Source organism: Triturus cristatus, chromosome 5_2 (genome assembly GCF_964204655.1).
Source record: "Triturus cristatus chromosome 5_2, aTriCri1.1, whole genome shotgun sequence".
Lineage (NCBI taxonomy): Eukaryota > Metazoa > Chordata > Amphibia > Caudata > Salamandridae > Triturus > Triturus cristatus.
Window position 1 is genome coordinate 531,439,847 of NC_140588.1, and position 12,106 is coordinate 531,451,952.

General features: G+C 48.9%; 1 pseudogene; it reads right to left on the reverse strand.

The window, feature by feature from the left end:
• Positions 1-9,735: 9,735 nt before the first annotated feature.
• On the reverse strand, positions 9,736-10,667 carry LOC146823254 (microtubule-associated protein RP/EB family member 1 pseudogene; annotated as a pseudogene).
• Between the last annotated feature and the right edge of the window lie 1,439 nt (positions 10,668-12,106).

Here is a 12,106-nt window from a genome sequence, read left to right on the forward strand (position 1 = left end):
AGAACCACAGTCAAAAACTACGCTAATGCCTATAACATGTGTATGCCCCATTGAGAAAGCAAGGCCATGCTACGTCCCATGCTACATGAAGCACCAACCCAAGAATGGATGTCTGGTATGTTGGGAGGGTGGGTGGCACAAAACGCATGTTTGAATCATAAATCAGACACAATTGCCCTCATCCCATATGGCCCAGCTACATACCCATGCACCATGCGCAAATCACAGGGATTGGGAAAGTACTGACAAGATAGCTCACACTTGGCCCAGGTGTAGGCAGCACAAGGCCCTCCTGTGACCAGTGCAAACACAAACACCAAGACAACAAGGTCAGCTATCTAAGACAGGAACTCACACTCACTGTCATGGCAGCATGCTCCATGGGAGGACAGCTACATCACCTGGGAGCCCCAGGGCTTAATCACACTACACCCACCAGCAGGCCCTGTCACACACACCCCTTACACAAGCAGACACCACCAGGACAGGCAATGGATTTACCCACTGTCACAATGGACATGCAACACAACAAGACCAATACATAGCCGAAGAAGCATCCAAACCACAAATCGACATGTCAAAGACTCAGGAGAACATATCAATCTGTCCCCCGCAACATACCCATCCACAAGTGAACATTGAGGAGAATGCTTGGCACATACAACTACCTGGAGGAACAGTGCCAACTTGAATGTGTATGAAACATGCATGTTGCATGAAACAGCATTAACATTATCTGTCTCTCACACACAGGGCAACGCGATGAATATCCCCCCAACAATGGGGGGGAAGAATCACAGTCACAGGCTCGGGAGGAACCTGATCCCCCCGGCAGCGACGCCTCTCAACACTCCGTGGATGACCCCGACCGACCTGGACCCTCTGGTGTCCAAGCCCCTGCAGAACCTGGTTCAGGACCATCTGTGCCAACCACCACCCCCATTCCTGCAAAATCCCAGGAGACACCGAGGAGCCCTGCCCGCAGTGAACAACTGAGCCAGTCTGACCAGGAGGGACAAGGTGCGGCGGGCACCCAGGAGGAGGCAGACAACACCGACACTGCCATCCCTCAGGGGTCCCGTAGACCCGATGTGCCCACGACAGGCCAGGCTTGTGTGGGCAGGGGTGGTGGGAGTGGAGGACGGCGGAGGCGAAAACCTGACCAGCCAGCTGAAGGGACCGGTATGTCACACATCCACAACATCATGGAGGCATACCGGAGTGACACCAGGGAGTTCAGCCAGGTAGTGGTGACCCTCACAGAGATCAAGAACCAGCAGGCCGAGCAACACGCCAGTCAACAAGAACACCAAGGACGGATGGAGGCAAGATTGGCAGAGCTCCTGGTGGTGCAAAGGGACATAAGCCATTCACTCCGTCGGATCGCCGACAACATAGGCAACCCTCCCTGTGCCACCAGGCGAAGACCACCACCAGCCACAGGGTGGGAGGAGGAGGAGGATTCGTCCAACGGGGCGTCCCAAGCATCGTCAAGGCCTGCATCTGAGGGTCCGAGGAAGGTGGGTCGTCCACGGAAAAGACCATGAGAGGCAGCGGCCCATCCACATCTCCCAGGTCACCTGGCCTGGCACCTGGCCTTCATGTGCGACAGCATCACCTCATTCACTGACATCATCTGCCACATGGACTTGCTGGTCACAGTCTGACCAATGATGCCAAAGACTGTGGTCTGGACTCTGATGACTTCAAATGCCAAGGATCCCATCTCCCCCTGTGAACTTTGGATTCTATGGTCCCTGCATAGCACCTTTTTCTGTGCACAAATCACACCCCAGAGATATAAATAAAAAATTAAGACATGAAATTTTATGTTGCAGTCATTTAGCATCATTACACAACATACATGTGGGGATATGTCTGAGTATGCCTGAGTGTGGAACAAACTCCAGCCATCCATACACTTGGATCTGAGTCCGGTCGAGGACACACATGGGTCACAATGTATGACAAAATACAGACATGGAGCCCAATACTCACACGTGATGGCCTCAAGATGCTGAGGGGGGCTTGCAATACTGACAGACCAATTTGGAAGAGTATCATGAAGGTGTAGAGGTCATGGGTCATGTTGATGTGCCCGGGGAGGGAGTCCCAGGTCTGTTTTGCGAGGTGGAAGAACTATCTCCTGCATGCACTTTTTATGTGGATGTGATGAATGGTGGCCAGGGCAAGGTGGGCTGCATGGAGGTGGGCCAACGGGGTGTTGGATGACAGACATCCAAGGTCGGTGTTGGGTCTGGGGTTGTGGACTGCCTCCTGAGTGTGGTTGAGGAGTCTGAAGGTGATCCTGCAGCACACAGTGAGCCATTGTACCTATCTCAGGTGGACCGTGATGGGGCTGGGGTGGGGGATGTTGCAAATGAGGTGTGCGGATGCACCCAGGATGTGGACAACTTCTCCTGCAGTTTTGCTGTTGTTCTACGTAGAGGCTGGTGCTGTAGTTGAGCCGGCTGGTGTCGTGGACCAGGGGGACGGTCTGTCTTGCCTTGGAGTGGATCCATCTGTGGGTCATTTGCAGCATGTGGGGGGTGTTGCAGCATGAGGTACAGATGGTGGTGAGTTGCATGGTAATTGTCAGCGATGGGTCCATGATGAACACCAGCTTGCGTGCGTGGCCACTGGGTGCTGGTGCGGTGCACAGACCAGTGGGACACAAGGAGTTGAGCCAGCTGTAAGGGGACAATCCTCAGATGATGACCTCTGTCCTGTCCAAGTCCAGCCTCAGGTGGCTGATGTTCAGCCATTCCTCAACGGATCTCATGCCTTCTTGCAGTTTTGATCTGCCAATGGCTGGGTCTTTCGTGAGTTGGAGGAGCATCTGGGTGTCAATGGCATACGAGATGATGATGAGGTCGTGTGCGCATGTGATGGTGGAGAGGGGGGTCATGGAGACATTGAAGATCGTCACGCTGAGAGAAGAGCCCTGTGGCATGGGCCAGATGACCCCAGTGTACTACATGTTGCAGGGTGGAGGCAGACTCCCTGGGCCTTGCTGGTGAGCGACTTTCTGATTTAACCCTGGGCCCTCCTCTGGATACCAGTGTTGGAGATGTGTGAGCTGACAGTGTGGTAGCACATGGTGTAGAATGCCATTGAGAGGTCAAGGGTGGTGGCCTCACCATTGTTGAGCATGGCAAAGTTGTGGTTGGTGGTGGCAATGCTGACGGTTGCAGTGGTGTGATTACTGTGGAAGATGGTCTGGTGCCGGTTGCCTGGAGAAGGTTGCATGGAGGAAAATTGTCATTTGCTTGTTGAGTGTCTTCCTGATGACATTTGCTGGGTAGGGAAGCAGGGTGATGTACCAGGAGATCCTGCGGTACTGCCGTCCGTTGTCTAAGAAGGGCCTGGGTCTCTACATGCCTCCTGCACCCATGGAATGTGGCAAACTCAAAGGAGACATTCAGGACGCGCTGGACGTGGGCTTCAAGGATGTGGAATGATGTGGTTTAGATGTTGTGTGGGAAGGGGCCTGATGGAGAGCCAGAGTGTATGTTGCAATGAGCCAGGTTGTGTCATTGCTGCTGATGGGAGTCCATAACCTGATGGGGGTTTGTCCTGCGCATAATAGTGCTGTCTGCGTCTGTGTGCCAAGGCTGTCGTGTATGCCCATGAGCTTGCAGTGGTACAAAGTTGCAAGGGATATGATCAGCCTTGCAAGGCTGGGGTGTCTTGGATGGAGATCTGCTGTCAGTTCACTCACAATGCTGATGAGCTCCTTGATATCGTGTGTTCGGGTGTCTCGGCACTATCTGAAGGATCTCCACTTGTCCTTGCTGATGATATGGTGATGGCTGTGTGTGGTGTTTTCCAGGGCTGTAAGGCAAATTATGGCTCTTTGTGTTGCAAGGTTTGCACAAGAGTCCGGCTAAGTCTGTAGGAGTCCTGTAGGTTTGCCTAGTCCCAGGTGCCTGAACTGTTGTTGTGCTTCACAGGAAAGTCTGTCAATGTGGCAAGATTGTTGGATCAGTTGCTGATCCAGTGAGTGAGGTTGCAGGGTGTGGTGGGGGTGTTGTTTTGAGTGTCCCACACAGCTTATCTGTGGTGACTTACATCAATCATCTTTGGGGGATCGGTAGCGGGGTAGTGTGTTGCTTGTCGGAGATGTGGAGTCAAATGTTGATGGACCAATGATGGATGGTGGTGTTGTTCCCCTCCAGCAAGAAGTTACTGGCACACAGCCATATGTAGCCCGTGGAGGTGAGGGCGTGCATGCAGATGTACATGTTGATGGCTTAGCAGAATAGCGGATGTAGTCCTGCAGATCTGTAGAGGAGTGTTACACTGAGGGTTGCCATGGAGTTGCTGCAAACCCGGATTTGTGACTCTGAGGGTGTACTTGTGAATAAATAGCAATTCATCCCCCGGGACTGGTGTTGCCATCCCTGCGGGTGGTCTTGTATCCGTCTGAGATGGCAATGAAGATGTCATGTGCTGAGGATGCTTTTTTGTGCAGGTTACTGTCATGAAGGTGATGTGTGGGGCTGTTGTGTTGAGGAGGTAACAGAGTCCAATGGCGTGCTGGTGGACGGAGCGAGTGTGGAATAGGAGGCACATTACCTGGTTGTTCTGACAGGGTCTTGTAGTCTGGGCAGCGCTGTGTAGGCAGTTGGAGTAGCACACTCAGCATGCGAAGGTGTCGTGTGTGTGCTTAGGGGTTGCCTGATAGCAGGAGGATGATTGTCACGATGACATTGCTTGGAGAGTGGCTGCAGCATGAGCCTGTAGTGTGACGTGGGTCATGCAAAGACTAGAGGGTCGTGCACTGTGCATGTTGCAGGCGCAGACGTACCTGCCTTTGGCACGGCGCTGGGGCTACAGTGACACAGAAAAGCTACTGCCTGCATTTTGAATGGGTGGAGGGGGAAGGGCAGAGCATTTGGAGGCGTGGGGGTTGCAGAATCAGGGCACTCGGTGGGGCGGTGCCGCAGGTGAGGCAGCAGCAGGCGGAAGGGGTTAGAAATTAGGCAAAAAGTAGCACACAAAGACAAGGTCTGAAAGGCACAGTGCAACAGGTGTATGTAAATGAAGGAGTGTCAGGTCACTCATGGGTCCCTACGAGAAAATGTATGAACAATCACCATAAATTACAGCCACTGGATCAGGCAACAAAATGCGGAGATGCGCAAAGGAGACACACCATCATCAGGCGTTCACGTCCCGTTGTGGGGAGCAAGCTGCACAAATACATACCCAACAAGATACTTCATGCAAAATAGAGATCATTAGCCATAAAGCACTGCATGCATGTTGCCAAAGTACACATACACAGAGATGCTCAATCTTTGACAATTATGCCATAGATGACGCATGCAAACCGTCAAGAGAGCTGCAGTGACAGAGACGAGGCACTTTGGATTGTGCTGAACACCTTTATTCCACATACACACACAAAGGGATATGCATCCATATTAACAGACTCACAGGTCAGTTGACAGAACATGTGGGACATACGCTGGACACCCCCTTCACAAAACGGATGATGTCAATCCCAATGAACTGGCACACAAGTTAAGGGGATGAGCTAAACACATACTACTGCACACGGAGAGGCTGCAATTCCCCATGGAGCCTGTTGTTGTGATGTTCCCCACTATGTCCACCCGTAGCATCTGCAATGTTTCAGAGGCAAGGTTTACACACATTGATGCCTTCATCAGACGCCACACTCCACTACAGATGACTGTCAAGAAGGGTGACTATCATGTCATGGGAGTGATGCTACATGTTATATGCTCCATGGTGAGAAGACATGTATGCATGGTACCACAACATGCACAGAAGCAGTCCCCACTCATTCCAAACCTGTACCACCACAAAAAATCCTTGCTGCAAACCTTACCAAGACTGACCTTTCCACATGTCCGTGCATGGAACGCTGATTCAGCACACGTTGCAATCCTCATGAGGAATAGCAGGAGGACAACAATGACACGAGCAGACAACAGGCGGTAAATACCTGGGAATGACAGACACACAAGAAGTCACCTAAAACAATTCTCACCGCACACATGGACATTTACCAAACATGAACAATGTTTGACACATGCAAATTTCAAAGAATGTCTCTCCGCAATACTGTGTGGCATGACATCATCACTGATCCTGTGGTGGTACCAAAGCCACATGTGTACCATCAATGGACCCATTGACATGGGGCATCCCTCCCAGGGCATAGAAATCACCTTTGACATCTGTCAACTCCTCAGGAGTAGGAAATGTGATGAATTCATCAAGGTGCTCCAACATGGCTGCTAAAACATCACGCAGGACACGGCTGAACATTGTCTGTGACATGCCACCAACATCAGCTATGGTGAATTGAAACGTATCTGTGGCAAAAAAATGTAGGGCTGCCATCACCTTCATCTTTGGGGTCAGTGCAGTAGGATACCTGTGTCGCAGTTGGAGGTGTGGTGCCAGCCTGTCGGTCAAGTCCTCAATCAACTGTTGAGTGAATCTGTAACGTCGGATGCAGGCACGTTCCCTCATGGCACCCAAGTCTGGCATTAGTCTTGGGACAGGTGGTGCCCTGCAAGACATTGTTTGGATGAATGAAGATTGAGAGTCGGCCAACATCAATGTCAATGAACATAGCACATGCTACACTGCTAATACACATCAGGTAACTATGGAGTCGGTGTGTGCAATACATCCAGGACACATATGCAAGCTTGCTGGCACTCCTACAAAAAGCCAGATACACCTGTTGATTGTCAAGTCTACATGACATGCCCTGAAATGAGCTGGGGGCCAGTCTGAGTGAACAGCCAGCGATATCACCAGAGTGACACACATCCACATAGCTGCATTGGAAGCATGTCATCTCATCCAGACAGCTGACTGCAAGGCACACGCACAGGTCACATGGAATGTCAAATGTACATATCAAACACATTGCGATGAAGGGGTACACGTGACAACTAAAAAACACAGCTATTGAGACAACGCACACATGTCTGACTGGGAAAATATGATGCACGATGCACACAGACCCTACAGCCATGGGAATCCACATGTGGCATGGTGTGCGTAGATGTGTTCCATGCCCATCTCCACACAGACCCCTGTTGAATGCACCAACAGCAGATGCAGTTGACGGGACACTGACATCAAGCTCATGGGAACACATGACACACACCTGACATAGTCACAAAGGGGCACGGTGATCGAGACCTGTCAGTTGATAGAGTGTCCCTGTCCCTGGCATCAGGAGACAGGTGCGGGTGTTGATTACTGTGCCATCCCACTGCTGCTGTGCATAACACAGTTGGACTACAGACACACATGTGGCAAGGTGATGTGTGCCACATAGTGCCCCATCACACAAGACATGTGTCCACAGGTCATCACACATCAATTGTGCAACTAGATGAGATGACCTGTGCAATATCACTGGCTAACACACCTAGGGCCTGCACATGTAAGTATGCAATGACAAGTACTTGATGGGTATCCATGTGCGACTCATAGCCCTCCATTCCTGTCATGTGTACGCCTGTATTACCATTGTAAGCGTGTGAAATGAGTACATGTACGGGTATGCACTGTACTACTAGTGCATGCACCGTACGTGTACTACTAGTGCGTACCCATACGTGTACTAAGGTAGTACACGTACGAGTATGCACTGTACTACTAGTGCATGTACCGTACGTGTACTACTAGTGCGTACACGTACGTGTACTAAGGTAGCACACGTACGGGTACGCACTAGTAGTACATGTACCCGTACGTATACTACTAGTGCGTACCCGTACGTGTACTAAGGTAGTACACGTACGGGTACGCACTGTACTACTAGTGCACGTACCGTACATGTACTACTAGTGCGTACCCGTACGTGTACTATCTTAGTACACGTATGTGTACGCACTAGTAGTACACGTACCCATACGTATACTACTAGTGTGTACCCGTACGTGTACTAAGGTAGTACACGTACGGGTACGCACTGTACTACTAGTGCATGCACCATATGTGTACTACTAGTGCGTACCCGTACGTGTACTACCTTAGTACACGTACGTGTACGCACTAGTAGCACACGTACGGTACATGCACTAGTAGTAGAGTGCGTACACATACATGTACTACCTTAGTACACGTACGGGTATGCACTAGTAGTACACGTACGGGTACGTGTACTACTAGTGCGTACACCTACGTGTACTAAGGTAGTACACGTACGGGTACGCACTGTACTACTAGTGCATGCACCATACGTGTACTACTAGTGCGTACCCGTACGTGTACTACCTTGGTACACGTACGTGTACGCACTAGTAGTACACGTACCCGTACGTGTACTACTAGTGCGTACCCGTATGTGTACTAAGGTAGTACACATACGGGTACGCACTGTACTACTAGTGCATGCACCGTACGTGTACTACTAGTGCGTACCCGTCCGTGTACTACCTTAGTACACGTACGTGTACACACTAGTAGTACACGTACCCGTACGTGTACTACTAGTGCGTACCCGTACATGTACTAAGGTAGTACACGTACGGGTATGCACTGTACTACTAGTGTATGCACCGTACGTGTACTACTAGTACGTACATGTACGTGTACTACCTTAGTACACGTACGGGTACGCACTAGTAGTACACGTACCCGTACGTGTACTACTAGTGCGTACCCGTACGTGTACTAAGGTAGTACACGTATGGGTACGCACTGTACTACTAGTGAATGCACCGTACGTGTACTACTAGTGCGTACCCGTACGTGTGCGCACTAGTAGTACACGTACCTGTCAAACGCACTGTACAACTGGTGCCGTAGGCGTCCGTGTGAAACGCACCGTACACCCACAATCATTGCGTGTGTAAGCTTTGTTTCACCATTGTACTTGTGCCGTAGGGGGTACGTGTGAAATGCACCGTACACCCGCTATCATCTCGTGTGTACGCTTCGTTTCACCATTGTCATTGTACCGTAGGGGTACGTGTGAAACGCACCGTACACCCGCTATCATCGCGTGTGTGCGCTTCGTTTAACCATTGTACTTGTGCCGTAGGGGTACGTGTGAAACGCACCGTATACCCGCTATCATTGCATGTGTATGCTTTGTTTCACCATTGTACTTGTGCCGTAGGGGTACTTGTGAAACGCACCGTACACCCGCTATCATCGCGTGTGTATGCTTCGTTTCACCATTGTACTTGTGCTGTAGGGGTACGTGTGAAACGCACCGTACACCCGCTATCATCGCATGTGTACGCTTCTTTTCAACATTGTACTTGTGCCGTAGGGTTATGTGTGAAATGCACCGTGCACCCACAATCATTGCGTGTGTACGCTTCGTTTCACCATTGTACTGGCGCCGTAGGGGTACGTGTGAAATGCACCGTACCTGTGTGTGGATCTAAAAATTACATAGGGGACACATAAGGGACAAGTATTAGGCCCTAAATGCATGCTGGTTGTCATGGAGACAGAGTTTTAAGTTGGAAAGTGTCGATCAGGTGTCCTGGAACAGTCAGTTGGCCACAAAATACAATATTGCAAAGTGGTTGTTGACTTGACATGATGCGCAAAATTTGAACGATGCGCCTACTCAACCCCACTGGAAAAGGATTGAAACTTCAGCAAGTGCACTTTAAGGAGTGAGGTCTTTTGCTTCTGAAAGAAAGTCCTCTGAGAATAATAAAAAAGGGGAATATTTTTACAGATAAGCACATGATTTGAAGTGAAGAATTACGATGATAGCTAGGCTGTTTTGATGCGCATTAATATTCCTCTTGGTCTTCTGGTGGCGCTCCTTCATCTGGTACCACAAACCATCCTCTGTGGCATAGAGAATTTCTATGATCTTCTGTTGTACTGGGTCAGTTTCTCCTTCATTCTCCTGGCAGATCAACTCAATGTTTCTCAGCTTCCCAAAGTAAAAGTCTCTCTCTTTCTCCTGGTCTTCCACCGTTACTTTGAGTATGTTAATCTGCTGCATAAGTTCTGCCGAATCATCCTCTCCATTGCCTACAGCCTTTTTATTTAATGCAGGCCCAGATTTTCCAACTACAGGGTTTCTTTGGGGAGCGAGTGCCGTTCTCTGTGGAGCAATTTTTGCCATTTTCTTAATGCCTTGAGAGGAGTCTTTTCTGGCGGTCTTTGCTTCTGTAGCTCCTACCAATAGGTCATCTGAACTGGAGTTGCGCAATTTCTTCGGCTTATTCAAGACAGGTGCTGCAAGAATGGGTGCTGCTGCAGTCTCTTGGCCTTGTCGGGCTGCTACCGGATCAAAATCTTTTCCATCATAATTTGCATCAAAAAACTTTTTGAACCACTGAACATACTCAAAGTTGTCCTGGAATTTTCCTTTCACCAGCTTATCCACTGGAATGATTTTATCCACACCCATTTTCTTGAATGCTGCTTGCAACAATTTGAAGTTGTGAATGTACTCGTGCTCTAGTTTGGCTTGGAATTGAACTTTCTTCAGTGTCATTGAACCAGGGAACAGCATGTCCATGAACTGACAGTAGGCACTACCTGAGCAAAGATGTTCAATTTTGGTTAGATTCAGCTGCAGAGACTTGTTGATCCATGCAAGCATATCATGTCGACTCAAGTTATCACTGGTCACAAAAGTGGAATATACATTGACTGCAATTTTCTGTGCTACCCGTCGCCTTCAAACCGGCACCCTGCTTTTTCTCATTTCTTAGAGCAGTATTAACATCTAGCAGGTATAGTATGTGCAGCAAGGTGTCAGCATTTTGTAAATCCAGAATGGTTTATGCAGATGATGGCCAGGAAAGCTGGAGATGTCGTGGGTGCATGAAGCAGGCCGTGATGGATGCTTAAGGAACAGAAGTTAATTGGACCTAGATGGCCGAAATGGTTAAGCTAGATCAAACCGAAATGGAACTTCTTGATAAATAAATCCCTTAAGAGTATTTAAAGTATGCTTCCAAGCTGGTGCCGTGGGATTGACTGTCTTACTCCCACAGAACACCCAAGGATCCGTGGGCCACATCGAAGGGCTTGAATGAAGTCTGCATCATGCCTGTAACTAGAGGCTCGCAAGTGTCTTGTGGTTTTAAGATTTTCCCAAAGTTACCTTCCATACAGTCTGAAATGAACACTCCTATGTGGCCACAGATAGGACTGTATGTGCTAGTTAAAAGTTGGAATTAAGACCCTACAAATTTGATTTTACAATTTGTTTCCCTTCTTAGCTTTCCGCAGTTTCTCATTCTCCTACCCGACCTTCCATATCTATGTCATGTCAAGAGTTTAATATTTGTATTTTAAATGATTTGTTCTTGCACTGTCTCCTTGTGCTATTTGTCGAGCCCGTTTCATTCATTCCTTTCCATGTATCTTGCAGGATTTTGGTGGGTGGGAAGGGGGGGTTCTAGTACTCAGACTGATTGATCCTGATGTGCTTAAAACAATTATGATGGTAAGTTGTCCTAAAAGATGTAGTAGTACGCAAACCTTGGTTATAAAGCAGTTGTGTAATGCATGATATCTGTATGGAATCCAGAGAAAAAACCCGTCAGTTAAGAATATATAATGCCAAAAATGTGATTAACTAGCCATTGTTTCCTCTACAGTGGTGCTATTTTTGATTATCATGTGACCTTTTAGACTTTTGTTGCCCTGAAAAGCTCATTTAACTGAAGAAACATGTTCCACTTTGACTGTATTGACAGGGTTTTTTCTACTTGAAAATGTTTCTAAATAAAAGTATGTATTTGAATTTTTTAAAAAATAAAAAATTTGAACGATGCGAATGGAATCATTGGTGTATGTTTAAAGGGATTGGAGTAAACGTAGGATGCTAATGAGTCTGACCAATCACTATGTACTCCTCTAAATGAATGCCCCTCAGCAAGACAGATATAAGGCAGCCAGAACCCATGAGAGGGCACTTGCCTGCACAACTTTCCAGTCGACAACATTGCTGCTGTCTCTGCTTCCTCTGGACCATGTCGCGTACTGTGGAGAGGGCCCAGCGATTCACCCAGAAGGAGAATCAGGCCTTGCTGGACGCCCTCCTCCCACAGTACACCAAGCTGTATGGGAGACCAGGGGAGCAGGTGAGTGCTGAGTCCACTACCTTTGCCTAGGC